Source organism: Rattus norvegicus, chromosome 16, assembly GCF_021556685.1.
Source record: "Rattus norvegicus strain SHRSP/BbbUtx chromosome 16, alternate assembly SHRSP_T2T, whole genome shotgun sequence".
In the NCBI taxonomy this organism is placed as follows: Eukaryota; Metazoa; Chordata; class Mammalia; order Rodentia; family Muridae; genus Rattus; species Rattus norvegicus.
Window position 1 is genome coordinate 80,959,125 of NC_141549.1, and position 17,123 is coordinate 80,976,247.

General features: G+C 42.1%; 2 protein-coding genes and 1 pseudogene across 2 annotated transcripts in view; 2 read left to right on the plus strand and 1 right to left on the minus strand.

Annotated features, from left to right (window-relative positions):
* The window catches only part of Erich1 (glutamate-rich 1), a gene marked incomplete at its 5' end in the record, with an annotated part of 52,793,804 nt that overhangs the window by 50,088,565 nt on the left and 2,688,116 nt on the right, over positions 1-17,123 (plus strand).
* Positions 1-17,123, plus strand: part of Csmd1 (CUB and Sushi multiple domains 1) — a 1,600,021-nt gene that overhangs the window by 646,076 nt on the left and 936,822 nt on the right. The window lies entirely within an intron of this gene.
* On the minus strand, positions 5,978-6,102 carry LOC120097608 (small nucleolar RNA SNORA17; annotated as a pseudogene).

Here is a 17,123-nt window from a genome sequence, read left to right on the forward strand (position 1 = left end):
ACTATATCTCTTGATATGATGCTTACCATACAAGTACTAACCAGCCTTTACTCCTTTGGATGACTTCAGGATGAATGGAGGAGGCTTGGTACATTGGCATTGAAGCCATGCTTCAGTTAATGGAGGAACCAGCTTCCAGAAAGGCATAGCTTAGTGATATCATCATTACAATAGTGGCTTATTATGCTTATGTGAATTGATCCAGCCATAATGTCACTACACAAAGGTTTCTTCTGAGACTACCATTATGGATGTGGTTGTTCATTTGACAAATCAATACTGCATCCATGATGGTGATCCATGAAGCATAAGTACACAGTCCCAGCTGTGATTAGGCCACCAGATGATCAGTAGAGCATGAAGATAAGGATGGCTCTCTGCTGCCACAAGTGGTCATGGGCCTTCCTGTACGGAATTCAAAAGATTGGTCATGATGAATTTCTCTATTCTCTTTGTGCACACAATGCCTGGTTATAGGAGTTATTGAAATTTCCCGGGTGAACCCCACCTTAAGTAACTTACAGTCTCTTCAGGGCTATATACAGGTCTTGAAATAGATAAGGCATGGCCAAGGTTAAATTTGGTGGCTTTCCTTAGGTTCTGTCCACTTTGTTTTTGAGACAGAGTCTCTCACTGAATCAGAAGCTAATTATTTAGCTAACCTAGCCAACAAGCCCCAAAGCTTTGCCTGTCTCCTCATAACCCTGGAATCAAGAACATGTGCCACTAGTTCCAACCTTTCCCCCATGAGTGCAATAGTTCCAACTCCAATTTTCACACTTACAAAGCAAAACCTCTTGTGATAAAGTCATCTCCCAATCTCTGAATATTTATTTCTCTACTTCTAGAAGGTGGGAAGTCCACGATCCGTATTCTGAGAGATCTGTGTCCATCAGAGGCATGCCTTTGGGTTCACATGGACGTTTGATGTATCCTTACATGATCAAAGGGTCATCAGTTCTTTTGGCCTCTCTGATATTGATCATGTTCATGATGGTGTGTGTCTCATGCGCAAATCAACCCTATCTACCTCCTACTATTACAATATTGAGGAAAAGTTTTTAATGTGTATGTTTGGGGGCTAAATATGCAAATGAGTAAGGAATATAGCTTCACAAAATTGCCAGCATGTAGGATTCAGCTAAGTATCAACTTAGGCTATATAGGCAAGATGAAAAAGTCGGGCCTTTAAAGTACCTATATGAAATGTGAGTCACCTATATGAAATAAAGAAAAATACTTCATAAAGTACCTATATGAACCATCTATCCATCTGCACATGAGCCAGTGTTTATTGTTACAAGTGTTAATATCAAAGAGATAAAAGGAAGAGAGTGGGGCTAAAGTCTATGCTTTCCATATGAATGTTACTGCCTCTGTTAAAATGCAAGCCATTGTTCGCCGGGCTGAGATGCAGAAGATTAGCTGATTTCATTTTCCAACTGTGTAGTTCAGTGTCAGTGCACAGAACAATAAGCTTTAATAAACCTAGGGAGACAGAGCCACACAATTTTGATCTGCAGGTGCATCTAGACATCACCACTTCTCTGCTCTTCCTGTCTCTTCCTTGTCTTATGAATAACAAAATTATGCTTGACTACAGAAAACTTTATGGAACAAAGAAAGTGAGTGAACTTCAATATCCTCTTCCTCTCTAGCCCTTGTACAAGAATTTTCTCTCTGAACAAAATGAGGAAAGAAAGGCTGTAGTAAGGGCAGCTGTCTTTCCATCTAGTCCCGGCTTATATTGGGCCTTTGACTTGGTGGTAGCAGTTGAGATAATCCTATTCCCTGATGGAAAGGGTTAAAATTGGCTCTTTTCTTGGTGCCAGTCGGTTTTCTGTATCTGCTGAATGCATTACATAGGATGAGATTCTTGTGTACAGTAATAATTGTTGGGAGACCTCACGTCTTCATCTCAACCTAGATTCTGAACTTGAAACACAGTTTTAAATATCACCCCCTGCAGTTTTCAGAATTTTTCATATAATAGAGTGAAATTTAGTGATTAAATCCTCTTCAACCTAAAAGAACTTCAATTAGAATCATAGACTCATGCAGATTTTTTTAAGATGGAGAAAACCAAGTCAATTATTTTAATAGATTATGCAATGTTTCCAATATGGTTGAATTCTGAAATTAAAAAAATAAATTGAAGATTAAAATAATAAATATCAAAGTAAAAATTCTTAGAATTCAGAATTCCAAGAAAGAAATATTTGTGCTCTACATTTTTGACCCTCACACTAAGGACTGGACCCTAAGGTCACTTGTGGGTAGCTTTGAGATTACAAGATGTTAGTCAGACATGAAGAGATGACAGGAGGGAAGAAATTGAAGGAGGAGAGGGAGGAAGAAAAGGGGGCCATGAGAGAGGGAGAAGGGAAGATAAAGAAAAGCTAAAATTGTATAAAAATGGAGGGAAGAAGGAACGAAGGTAGGAGGAATGACAGCAGAAAGAGAAGAGAGAGAAACACTAAAAGAGAAGTTAGAAAAGAAAAGAAGAATGGTAGGAGGTGAGAAAAGCACAAGGGAAAGGATGGGACACACGAAGAAGAAAGTCTTATAAGCAGAAAAGAGAGGTAGGAGGGGAATAGAGTATTTGAAGTAAGAAGAACTTATTCTAGTTTCTCAGGGACTGGTAAAGCACAGGTGCTTAGAATTGGCTCTTCCCACATCCACCTCTTGATGAACTGGGTGCTGTTCTTGGTCAGAGAGTCCTGTTAGGCAATATCCATTCTATTGGTCTGACGCAGTGGGTGGTCCAAGAACATTTGCTTCTCATGTCTGTGATTTATGACTGGCAACTCCTCTCCTCCGTTGGGCTTGCAGAACCCTCCTGAAAACACTGATTTGGTCATCAGGTTTGTCACTGAAGGGTCTGCAGGGTGAGGAAGAGCCAGTCTCGTCAGTTGGAGGACCATGTGTGTGTGTCTGTGTGTGTGTGTGTGTGTGTGTGTGTGTGTGTGTGTGTGTGTGTGTGGAGAGAGAGAGAGAGAGAGAGAGAGAGAGAGAGAGAGAGAGAGAGAGAGAGAGAATCAATAATATAGTATACATAATCCTGTTTTGCAGGGACTTGAAAGACCATTTGAGTTTTTACAAAAGAATAGAAATCTACTGCACTTTGAAGACTTTGAATCTCCTCACCTACCAATATGTGTCCTGAAGTTTTTTTAACAGTGCTGAATGCCTACTTTGCTCAGATAAAGGGAGTGGCTTGGACTGTGAAGTGGTTTGCTAAGATCAAGTTTGTACTCCTGCCGTGGTTCTGAGTGTCAAGGTTTTTAATCTATGTTAGCAGATTCTTCCTTCTAATGCAGTAGGGGCATTGCTGCAGATGAATGCAGGCCTCTAAGTCAGACTCAATTCACAGTTGGCATGTACGAGATACTATTCAGACATACCGGTATTCGTATCTGTTATAACACTTTCTGAGGATAAGACACATCTCCATTGTCACTTAAGTCCAACTGAAGATTGGTACCAACTGACAAGACAGATAGAACCTGCCCTGTGGTGTGAGAAAGGCTGAGGGCCATGGAAGGTACTAGAAAGAAAAAAAGCTAAACAAACATTTTCTAAATAGAAAATCTGAGGCCCAAGGAATAATATGATAGTAAATTTAGTACCAGCTTAAAACCATCCCACTAAAGAACCTGTTATTATTATTAATGAGTCAAAGTACACTGTGACTGTGAAAAATTAACTGCTCAAGTATGAGAAGTAAGATTAAGTGAAAAAATTTTAAAGTCTACAGTATATCCCGGTAGCTTTTAAGTTTGCTTCATTTCTATATTTATAAAATCTTAGGGAAGCCACTGAGTTTTCCATTAATAATGCATAATATTTAGGAAGAATTTTATGAACAGTTTTTCAGTAACAGACAGAAAGATTTCAAAATGTCTTCAGATGTTAGTGCACTGAATATTAAGGGCTTATTTTATGATCTGTGCTCTGCTCCATCATCCAACCTGATTGAGCAAGTATTCAAATGATTCACACATATGAACACACTAAAAATTTTATTTACTTTGTGCATAATTTAAATTACATACTGATTATGATATATTTAATAAATAATTTAGTCATTTTTGTCAGAAGGAGAGAGCTTGGATAACTCATGCACAATGTGTTGTCTATTATTTATCTAATCCTGGGTACCCATCTGTGTCTTCTGAGGTTTATCTCTTTGTCTCAGCAATGGGTATATTCCTGTGTAGCTAACTCCCACCTTGCACTATTAAGTACTGAATATATTAATAACTACATGTTCTTGTTGGCCAACATATGTATTAAAACTAGATAGAAGCACTTTTACTACTCTTTCAACTTCTGTGTGTGTGTGTGTATGTGTGTGTGTGTGTGCGTGTATGTGTGTGTGTGTATGTGTGTGTGACAGAGAGAGAGAGAGAGAGAGAGAGAGAGAGAGAGAGAGAGAGAGAGAGAGAATTCATACCATGGAATCCAATTCAACTCATTTCCCCCACCTCTCATTCCTGCCCTCCACCCTTCCCGTCTCTCCACTAACAGAGATAAATAAATCTCATTTTAGAAGTGGTAGTATGTTCCAGATTAAACACTTTGTTCACAGTTCTCTGCTTACAAATGTTCATTGCAATGACATATTAGCCTGTTGCCTCTGGGTTCAGCTACTGTATTGATACAGGAATCTGACTGGGACTACTCTCTGATATCCTGTTATTGCCCTGTGTCATGGAGTTTCTGTAGTTTTGGAACCATAGAACTAACCCCTTAATGCAGTCTAGTAGTTCATTAATCGGGTAGATATTGCGCTGGGCCAATTCAAAGTCCGGTTCTGGGTCTGATAGGTATCTGAGTTGGTCAGCCCGCCATCTCTCCTGCTCTTGTGCCTTTAGAGCTCACCTACCATGGGGTCAGCTCTACTGTACTGCCTAGGTGAGGTGCAGGGCCTAATCTTCTGCTTTAGTGATCCCATGAGGCTAACTCTCCTGCCAGCCTGCCACTGGTGGCAAGGGCAAAATTGGGGGGGGGGAATCTCTTCTTTCTGATGTCACCACAGAGCAGACAAGAGGCAGGACTGGCTCTTCTTCACTCACATCCTTGGGGTGGCTCTCCTGCAACCCCCCTATATACATCAAGATCTACTGTGCTGCCGCAGAAGAGGAATAAGGGCAGCTCTTCTGCTCTGATGACCTGGGAGCCATGTCTCCTGCCTGCAATAGATGGCAAGGGGAAGGTGGTGGGCATCTCTGCATTGCCCATGTCACTGCATGCCAGACAAGTTGTGGGGGCAGCTCTTCTCCTCTCATGACTGTAGGGCACATCCCCTACATGCTCCAGTTGGTAAGTGGGGTGATGGGAGAAGGTTATCTTTCCCTTGCTCATGCCACCGCAAGAGAGATGAGTGACAGGGCCAGCTCTCAATGCTTGTATTCTGAGGTGGGGGTCCTCCCCAGCAACTCCCTCAATGGGCAGGATTGCCCACTGAGTACTACAATTGGCTCTCCCACAATGCCCTCTGATTGGTGAGAGGTGGGCCAGCCCTGCACAGCCCTCTGACATCAACATGTCCCCAGGCAACAGACTAGACCAGGGACTTCCACCTGGATTTTGGTGGTAGCAGACACCTAATGCTTCAGGACGATGGACAAGATGTTGCCCCTTGGCACCACAGTCTGGGACCCCACCATATGGTCCCAGGTGGCATACTTAGCTACTCACATCAGGCTGTTTCTCACTAATCTCCAGTCTCTGGTTCTGCCTCTCTTCATGGTGTCTCCATCCCCTGTTTATCTTTCATCTCTCCACCACTTACTTGCTCCTCTTAGAGGGAGGTCTCTAAGTGTCTAGCATGGAGCAGGGGTTATCTCAGGCATGGTCATTCCTACAGGCCTGTGCAGTGCCCCACTGGTGGTTGACTCAGGCAAACTCCATGTCTGAGCAGTCTGGCACCAGACTGGTGGTCATTTCAGACTCGCCTTTTTTTTTTTCAGGAAATGCTAGGCTGATAATCATTCAGATGTTCATAGGTCAGAATACTGAGTGTAGACATAGCCTCTCACTTCTCTACTGACACACATGTGACACAGCAGTCACACATGCCATGCTTCAAAGTACAGTGTATTTACTATTCTTAATTTTTATGTATATCATGTTTTGTCTGCATGTGTGTCTGTGTACCTGTATGTGCAGTGCCAATGGAAGCCAGAAGAGGGAATCATATCCCTTGTAACTAGCATTGTGTATAGCTATTAGCCTCTGTTGCCATGCTAGGAACTGAACCATGGTCCTTTACAAGACCAATGTGTGCTCAGCCCCCGATCCATCTCTGTAGCCCTGATGCCCTAAATCTTAATTGAAAGAATCCTAAAATGTTCAGTATTATTCTTGTGAGATGGCTCAGCAGATAAAAGAGGATTTGATCCCTGGACAGAAGGAACAAGTTGGCTTCCATATATTAGCCATGGCAAATATGTTTTCTCACACATAAATTATAATGTGTACATAACACACACACACACACAACATTATTGAAAGCATAATTTTATAAAAATTAGAGCACTCATTCTGAATGCTTGGTTGAATTTCATATAGGGGAGGCATTTCCCTTCTGAAGTTCATAATTGAGTAGCAGAATGGACCATTTATCAGAGACAATGACACTCCAAACATACAATATTCTAGTGGATGAAATATTGGATAGCAAGAGATATTTGCATGATCTTACTATAGATACAGATGTGGGAATACAGTTCAGGCTTTGAAAACTTGTTATATTGAGATTTGAAGAATTTTTACTTCCTCCCTCAAAATTCATGTGCCATTACAGATGTCATGACCAGACTACTGAGCAAAGATTCAGCTTCATTATGCTTGGAAAATTTGTGTCTGGGAGGGAAGAAAGCTCACAGTGAACAGGTACACATGTAGAGGGCATCTGTTCAGTGTGAATAATGATAGCAGGTATGATGTTGAGAGACCCTGAGGGAGTAGATTATCTTACCATTGGGCATCAAGAAAGGACACCCTTAAGAAAGTAACTTTAAGATATGGGTTGGGTACAAGACCAATGCTGAGCCAAACTTAAGGCTAGGATCATGGCTAGGGTTGTTGGAATGGCTAAAGTGGGGAGTATGGCTAAGGGCTGGGAGCACAGCTAAAAGAAAGCCTTTAAGTCATCGTGAAGATCTGCTGGCAGGTACTGAGTACTGATTCTCAAGTACAAGGGCAAGTACAAGGAGGATCAGACGAAAAAAGTCCCCGAGGAGTGACAGGTTGCCATGAAGTGGAGGTTGTAACCTATGGTGGGGAATACCCTCTAGTGATATCCTCAAAGCTTTACTTCCAAACTTATGGGAAGATATAGGTGGTTCTGGGTTGTGGACACCCGACTTGAGATGTAACATAATGATATCACTGGTAATCGTGGCACACAGAGATAAGCAGGGGGCCTACTGGATTAGTTAGTTCTGTGGAGAATGCTGTGAAGGCAGGTGGTTTCGAGGGGTCCAGCATGAGCGAGTCTCTGAGAAGATGTGGCAGAGCTGGCAGACGTGAGGGTTTGTGATTCCAGGTAAGGGAGGACTAGAGTTGGTGTAGTGATTCTCTTAGTGGACTATGTTACAGAAGGAAGCATTTCACCTCTGGCAATTTAACCCATCAAATAACCCAGAATGACTTTAAACCTGAAAGTGCCCCCCAAAACATCCTCCACAGAAGTAATGCTTTCAGAAAGAGTATTAGAATGGAAACAGAAAGTGTTTCTCCCAGGCCATTCTCATACCTGCTTACAGGGGCTTGTTTGACAATCTGCTGCCTTGTGGCCTTTTGCCATTTTGCCATTCTTCCCACATTAAAAGACTTCCTGGGGCACGAACTACAAAAGAACACAAATTCTCCCCTGGTGAAAAAGTGTCCCTTGAGACCCTTGCACCTCATCCTAAAGCAAAGAGATAGAAGGAAAGCAGGTGAATCCAAATATGTGCTGCATTCTGTTTTAATCTTTATTTTTAGATAAATGCTAATCTCAAAGCATAGGAAAAGTCACACTGTCTACATGTTTAAAGACTTGAAGTCCATGAGGAGCGTCTTGATGTTAACACACACAAGAAAATCACCCACATTCTGTACATGACTTAGAAAATGTTTAGCCCAGGCTTAAGTAATGAATGGTTCTTGTTTCAAAAATAAAAAAGTAATGTCTTGCCTATACATTCTCATCTTATGTTATAGCTTATGAAATAATAATTATATTAATGAGTATAATGAAGTTTGCTTGGCAAGCAAAATGGATTAAAGAGTAGATTTTTTAAGTTGGCAGATATGCACTCCTACAATTAGAGGAACTGGGTATGCCCACTGTCTCATGGCATGGGCTGTGTGCACTATAAGACAGCATAGTGCAAATCATAATGTCAAAGAGAAGGAGACTCTACTAATAAGCAGGCATACATATAGGAATCCCTGGGCTAGGGTTCTATGTCTAACCACACATGGTGACCAAGGTTAGTCTGTCATCAGAAGTCACGGTCCTGAAGTACCAGTGGGACTTTTTTCTCCCTTTCGTCAACTTCTGGAACTAGATATTCCCTGAGGGCCCTGACAGACACTCTGAGGACTCTACTAAGCCCATTTAAACTCCACTTTCTGAGAATAGTTCAACATGAAACTTGTGTTAGTGCTTCACAAGGAGTATATTTTCTAGAACCTGGTGTGTGCTTCTAGAGGTCAGTTCAGATGGTAGCTGCCACATCTTGCATCTTGTGCCACAGTACATATGTTTACCCACAGGTACAAGAGAGCCTGAATCAGACAAAAAGGACAAATTTTGCCAAGGAACCACAAAGGTTTGAAATCTGGGCTAAAGGAACTTTTCTAAAAGTCATGTGGTACCAAAATAGATCTCTTCATGTTAGGCATGTTGCTGAGGAAAATAGTCTCTGTCTGTGGTGGTATTTACTTGTAACATGGTGATAACCACTTGTTTTGTTAAGCTAGGAGTTCAGGTACTTAAAAATATATATATATATATATATATATATATATATATATATATATATGCTTTCATACTGGGACAAAAATAAAAATTGTGCCCATTTAATTTCCCCAGGAGCTCTTTGTCTACCCTCTTTGTCATACTTTTTGATAGGTCCATAATATTGCCAACTGCAAAGCTTGGAGCTGAGAGTCATACAATTAAATTACTAAATAATTATAAAATGATAATAGTAATGAAATTCTCATGTTTTAATTAAGTTTTTTATGTTGTGTTTGGCTGCAGTCATATTTATCCTCGGGTATACATGGTCCATGGGGTGTAGGTTGGTCATAACGTACTTAAAATTTTAAAGGGTGCTCTATAAACAAACATCTAAAGTTCCCACGTCAAAGATAAGAATAAACAGCTTAAAATGAGATTGCTAAAATTTAAGTAACTTCTCAAGGGCTACTCACAGCACTGCACTGGGGTAGGTGTATCCCAACTCCTGTCACCGGTCCTCAAAATAAGTGCATGTGGACTTTCACATGGTGGTAGTTCTGATAACAGGCTAGTCTCTTGATTATTACCAATGGGTAGGTACATCACAGCTTATTACTGAGCAGTGGCTTACCAATTATCCCTTAGAATGTGGCTGTGATCTAGTTAACCTTCAATTGCTCTGCCACGAATCCTTGGGACTACCCTTCTTTTCACTCATCTCTATGTCAGGGTAGCCACCAGAACTTCGTTTATGGGTGGTGTCTAGGCATTTCCCACTCAAGAGCCACCCTTCTGAGTTTTACTAGTGAACAGTAAATCAAAGGTGAATACCCAGAATGCACTGAGAGAAACATAAATGGCCAAGGTAGAATCACCTTGTGTGATTGTACGTAGGGTTGCAGTTTGACTTGCTGACATACAGAGGTGTCGGTCACAGAAGCTTCAGCTCTCAGGGACTCCATGATATACATACTCATTACTGTGAAGGTCTGTTTCATGGTACAGAAAAGCCATCTGTGTTACCAGATGTCCAACACACGAAGCCAGCCATTGGCTCTCTTCTTTCTATTTGCATTAATTTTACTTCAATTTTCAAAGTCCTTTTTCTTTTAAAGAAAAGTTTTCTTTAGGACTTCGATCAAAAGTAATTGCAGGTTTGTGTAGACTACAGTTGTCTGACCATGAGGGTAGACCAGATGGAAACAGATGGAAAGAACATGTCCTCGTGGACCCTCTGTGCCTACAGCCTGCTTTAAACTTGCAAGAGTCCATCTTGCCCTCAGGCGCATAACAAGTGTGGCTATCTTTCATTCTTATGTTCCCCACGAAGGAGCCACAGCCCAGCTGGGTATCTATTGATACAGTTTGTTTCAGCAATTAAGAACTAAAGGTGGTGGGTCATGCTGATTCCCAAGAAAACATATACTAGGCCAACAGATTTCAAGTAATTGCACTTCTGTCTGCATTTCTGTTTTTTTTTTCTTTTTTCTTTCCTGGTTAGTAGAGATAGCAAATATTTTCCATGTCTGCTAAGAAAACTGCAATGTGCTAGCACCACATTTTAACATTCTGTACACAATGTAGCAAAGACATTGGTCCTCTTCCAGGGTACATACTGATTAGAATTTACAGCAATCAGATTAAAAACATTTAACAGGAGCATAATGATTCTGATGGCTTGTCATGACTCCTCAGAGTTCCTGGGTCTGGATCTTACTAGCCAGCAGATCTCAGTATGGTCTGGAAGTCAGGATCATATCTTTCTATTGACTTCTTATTTCTTCATTGTTTTGAGATTTCTCTGACCACCTTTCTAATTCATGACTGTGGTAATCTCCTTGATGTTGGAAGAAGAGGAGGAGGAAGAGTAGGAAGAGAAAGAAGAGGGGGAAGGGGGAAGAAGAGCAGGAGGAGGAAGAAAAAGAAGAAAAGCAGGAGGAGGAGGGGGGAGGAGGAGGAACAGGAGCAGAAGGAGGAAGAGGAAGAAAGAAGAAGAAGAAGAGGAGGAGAAGGGGGAGGAGGAGGAAGAGAATTGTGAGGAATAGGAGGAAGATGAAGAGTAAGGTGATGACAAAGGAGATAATGAAGAAGAAATATTGATATGCTCTTGTGGGGGTTCATATGTTCTGAAGGCATAATGGTGTGAGGGACTTGGTGTAGAGAGCTCAGTGTTCTGTGAATCTAATGATGTATGGATCCCCCAGTGCCCTGGGTACATGTGACAGAGTATAACAACGAAATGACTGGTCTGACTGCTCCATTATTAGGAAAGGTTTCCACTGCAGAAATGACAGAGGGAACAGCCAGAGGCATATGTAACAGTCCAGAGCATTGAGAGGCAGAAGTAAACTGGACATTACCAGGGTTATGGAAGTAAGAGAAAATACTAGAGAGATTGAAATAGCAAGGGATAAAGAACAGAGTAGAGGAAGGGGGAGCAAAAGAGTAAGAGTGAGTGAAAGTATGAGATGTAATAGAACACAGTGTGAATAAGAGAATAATACAGAGAAAGAGGAGAGGGGGGAGAATAGAAGAATAATAGGGTTACAAGAAGAATAAGTAGTTAGGCAGTGAAGCACATGATCTGGAGAAGTTTAGGGTAGGGTGGAAAGTGAGAGGGGCTGGCATGCTAGTATGAACTTGAAAATGTGTAACAGGAACTTGTAATACTGAGGGACCATGGGGTGAGTGTGACCTGTATATGCTAAAACCACAGGTACCCATATGATCCTTCTGCCAGAGTTAAAAGAAATGACTCCTTTTGGCAAGTGGGAACTAGTCTCACAACTTCATGAGGAATGCTGGCTTTTACCTAACCCACACATATTGTTCTATAGTGCATATTGAGCTCATTTTTGGATATTTGTGCAGCCTGAGACCTAGCATCCAACCGTCGGTTGATGATAAGGATGGTGTTGTCTCCTCTGTAACTGCTTCAGGGTTGGGGAGGGTCTTGTGGTGGTCCAGGAAGGCTGGAATATGAGTAGTCTGGTGGGGAGGGGAGGAGATTTATGCAATGGTGGAACATATCTGAACCTTCAGGACCACATCAGACTAGTGACATAGAGACCATTTGGAAGCAGTTGCAGGGTCTTGAGTGATTTCTGGATGATATCTGTCAGCTGAGTGGAAATCTAATGGAAGAAGACAAAGGTAAGGGGTGTAACAGAAAAATCCTTATCTTGGGTGTACACTTGAAACTTCTGGGCTTGTCTTGTGGTCCTGGTGGGTGGAGGTAGGAGGTAGAAAGACCCCACCCTCAGGGCAGGCTGTAGGCATGAGTACTCAGGAAAGGGATCTGCTGTCCATTGGACATGTATTGATAGGTGCAAGTTGTAATCCCCTGAAACTTACATGAATTTTTAAAAGTTTACAAAAAGAGATAAATACCTTAGATATATTAGCAGGGCCAATGTCTATAATCTTCACTGAATATCTGTGTAGGAAAAGCAGCTAAAGAGTGTTTGTGAACAGCTGGAGAACACCCAAGCCTTTGAGTCTGTGGAATGCTGAGCCTGAAGAATGTCCATGTGATAGAAGCTGGTCTGCCTGTGGATGGGTTGGACAGGGGTGTTTGCAGCTCAATGAGAAGCACTGTTATGTCTGTATTTAGGAACCTTTTTTTTTTTCTTTTTGAGCCTGTTTCCATGATAATAGTAACCGGTTCTTTAACAAAAGCTAGATTAATAGTTTATAAGAAATCCATTGATTAGTGGATGGAGATGTTACTTTAAATCATTTAACTTGTATTAGTTCATCTTAAATTACTTTCTTCTCCTTTTACAACTTCCATAAACTTTAAACTTCATCAAGAATCATTCAATCCTTTGTCATGAGACATAGGTGCTTGGTTACTGAGAGAGGTGGCGGTTTGTTTGTTTGTCTGTTTGTTTGAAGGAATAGTAAAAGTAAATTTTTAGTTACTAACACCAGCGTTGAGTTTGTGTTGATGTTGGAACTTGTTTGTGAGTTTGTCCTCCTCAGCATGAAGCCTGTCAGTGAGGTAGAGCAGCCTTTTGAGTCTGCCTTTCTCAGCAGAAAACCTAGTGGATGTAAGAAAAGCCAGGCCTGCTTTTTACATGTGAAATAGGCTAAGCAGCAGCTGCAGCCTTGAGGGGGAGGAGCTGACCAAGGTCGGCTTGCTGTTGCAGCGTCACCTTCCTCAGAGGGGTATGAGTAAGTTTAAACACAGAAAGTTTAAACAGTGATCTTAAGAGAGTGTTTTAGGGAGCAGAGAGCAAAGAAGGCTTAAAGACAAGAGGCTTTTGAGAGTGGAAAGCAGAAGATGCTTAGAGATAAGAGAATTCAGGTTCATTTGCTCCTGCAATGGCAGAAGTTGTTGACAGCCTGCGAGAGTTTGAAAATTGAGTGTACCATCTTTGGCCATTGGGTCATAATGAGGCCAAGCAGGGAGACCATGATGCTTTAAAGTCCACGGAAGGGGAGAGATGAAGAGCCCTTGGAGCAGCAGGCAAGCAAGAGGGACAGAACAGGCTCCAGAAGTGGTCTAGGCGGAGGGAGAGAGTCAGGAGCAGAGGGAGGAGATGATAGAGACCTTAGGAAGACAGATGGCAGACTTCAGTGGTGAGCAGAGATTAAGACAGAGGCATCAGTCTCCTGGTGACAAGAGTGGTCATCTAATGAACCCTCAATCCAAAAACTTATGAGAGAGAAATGTCCCAAATCATAAAGGGTGTTTCCCTGGGTCATGACTAGTGCCCAGTGCAGCAAGGGAAGTAGCCTGATGCCCAGAAGCGACTTGTGTAGCAGTAGATAGACCCCAGAAGCCTTCAGAGACAAAGCAGGTAACTCTGAGGTGACACTTACCAGAAGAGAAACAGGGAAGCAGCTGACAAATTTTACTCTAAACTTTTAAATCAAGTTCAGTAGGTGGCAGAGGTTGTCAGAAACAATCCATACCTGAGAGAAGGCATTCAGTTAGGAGAGGAAAACATCTGGGTTCACTTAGTTGAGTTTGTGGCCCTCAGAATTAGGTCCATCTGAGTCTCTCCTGAGTGTTCAACACCAGGTGTATGTGAGACAAGCTAGAGGCCCAAAGAAGACTAAAAATAGCCTCGGTGTCAAGCCCCAGAGGCCATAGTGTGTAAGCTAGCTTACTTTCACCCTGGATTTAACCAAGGTAGGGACCTACTGATGAGTGAAACTAGTGCTATATGTATCCAGTGGTATGGAGACCTGATATTTTAGAGACCCAGGATTTTGGGCGGGACTCTTAAGAAATTATATCTCCTCCAGTAAAATGAGCCAATTCAGGCCATATTGGATTATATTAAATGCAGGTGTATTGAGAAGCTGCTCTCCAGTGAGTTCGCTGGCCCTAAGTAGTAAGGCCAGGGAAGTCACCATAGGGGAACGCGGAGAGAAAACTGAAAAGACTCATTAACACAGAGAGAGAAGAGAAGGAGGAGAGAGAGGGAACAAGGAAGACCAAAATGCTTAGCTTATACAGGGAAGAGCCAACCCCTAGGAGTGGGGGTAGGATATGCCAGGTCGGGACTAAGATATGTTGGGAGAACCCAGAAGCCAGGCCTGCCTTGGTATGTAAAATATGCACCTTAGTCCCTTACCCCAGGAAGTCAAAGATCTCAACCTTGTGTTGATAAGGGACAGCATAGTCATCGAGGGCTATTTCCTGCTAACATCTGGGCATCATTATGGGGTTGGGCAAAAAGATGGAATGTTGGGAAAGTCCAGGCAGAGCTGGCTATTTCATTGCTGTCCAGTTTGTGGGACCATCTGAGGGGTAGGAGTGTGTAGGCCCAATTGAAGCTGTCTCCGAGGCTGGGCTGGAGCACCTGTGAAAAGCTATTTTAGAGCCTTCCTAGATGCAGGGTCTAAGGGAATACCTAGATGTTAGAGACAAAAGATAAAGTTAGTGAGTTTAGGGAGGAAAACTTTTTCTTGGGTATACATTTGAAACCCTTAGGTTCATGGTCTTCCTAGTTGGACGAAGGATAGGGGTCAATCTCAGGACAAGGGAAAGGGGAACGGATCCCTGGAAGGAAACAGGTTATTGATTGACAGTTCTTAACTCTAGTCCCTTTGACTTGTGGGAGGTGGATTCCCATGGATTCCCTGAAGCTTAAAAGAATCTCTTTAAGTTTACAGCAGTCACATATTAAGGGGAAGAACCTGAAGGATTTTTATCGCTCCCATATACCTCAACTAATTTCCCTTTCAGCATCCAAATCTGCTTTCATACACTCTAACTTTCATAATTTGCATTTGCAAACCCTTAAACACCTTGCTAGATAGACCCTCAAACACTTTCTTAACAGATTTTATATCCTCAGACCTTCCATAAACTTTAAACCCTTTCCTGTCTAATTATTTACCATGAGACACAGGTGGTTGAGCACTGGAAGCAGTCATTGTAAAGTGACTTCCTTTATCTAAAGGAAATCTTACTTCTTTCATTAGAGCAGGTTCTGTTCTCAACTTACACCAAGTTGAAACAGAGAGACTAAGAGAGAAAAATAGCCAATTCAAGCCAGAGTAGATTATATATTAAAATCCAGGTTTATTGGGAAGCTGCTCTATGGAAGCTTCATGGAAAAGGGTGAGGGGAAGAGAAAGAGAGAAAGGGCACATGCACAGAGAGAAAAGAGAAGGGAAGAGAGAGACCATAATGTCTGCATTATATAGGCAAAGATGCTTGAAGAAGGATAACCGAAGCCTGGACTGGGAAGTTCAGAATTGGGGACAGAGTATGCTAGGTAGGGACTGGTGCATGCTTTGGTTTGTAAAATATGCACCTCAGAGCCTTGTCCTAGGTCCTGAAGTCAAACAACTCTTCTACCTCATGAGGATATGCAGTTTACTTCCTGGACTCTCAGCTTCTCTCAGTGTCTTTTTGGTTGAGGAAGTACCTAAGGAAAGAAATTGCTCAAACACTTCCTAGGCAACTTCACAGTTTCTATTTTCAGCCTGTTTTTCTTTCTCTTGGTCTCTATTTTAACATAATTTTAAGTTGACAAATTGTTAGGGATATTTACACACTGCACTGTGACATTTGTTCAATGTTTAGGTCACCTAGAGAGTCCATCAAGCCACTCAAGTTTACTATTTCAGGGTTTTGTTTTGTTTTGTTTGTTTGTGGTGAGATTTTTTTTTTTTGTTCTTTTTTTCGGAGCTGGGGACCGAACCCAGGGCCTTGCGCTTCCTAGGTAAGCGCTCTACCACTGAGCTAAATCCCCAGCCCCTTGTGGTGAGATTTTTGAAGATCTATTCCTCTAGTGATTCTGAAACACACTATCATCAAAGAACCATTGTAAGTCAAATAAGGCAGGTAAAGTACAGAGAATGTCATGTGATTTCTCCTGGGTGTGGTTGAAAACTGGTCTCTAGTAAAAGGTGAGAGGAAGAGCCAATGGTAGGAGCTGGGGGGAAGTGGAAAGGAAGAGTGGGAAGAATCTGGTATAAACTAAAGAGGTTCTATTCCTTTGTCCTAATCTAGGTCTAGTGTTGTGAGGCTCCAGGGGACTAACTCAGCTCCCTCAGAGAAGGCCTCACAGCAGCTGTTGGCACTGGCAATGGTAGTGTCTCTCCAGCATGAGTGTCACTGGGGAGATAACTTTCAGAGCACTTCTCTTTGGACTGTGACTTCACATACATCTGGACACTTCTGGTTTGTCCACTCCAGAACCTCTCTGGAATACTGCTCATTTCCAATCCCATGGATTTCCCTAGATGCCAGTTTAGATTTCTGCTTTACCTTTTTGTTAGGTCGGTTCTTCGTTCTGTTGTGTTGTAGCGTAGGAGCGAGCCTTGAAGTCAGTTTATCCCTTTTCTTATTTGTCTCTTTGAAGATGGGGATCTTCTGTGATCTAGAAGCAGTGAGACCCACTGGTATGCCACATAGTGTGTAAAGGAATCATCTTAGGGCTGGGCTTTGATGAGCTCTATTCCATAGGTGTAGCAATAAATATAGGGTCACATATTAAAGTCAGGCTTGAGTGAGGAACCATGGGCACAGTGGTAGCTGTAATTCTCTGTCGTTCCTCTGCTCTTCATCTTCTCGGTTTTATTCTCTTCCTTCTGTCGAGTTTTGTAAAGTTCTATACATGAAAGTTCAGATCTCCCAGTATTGGTAGAAGAGGACAGAGCCCATCACTATATGGATGACCCTGCTGGGGATGTC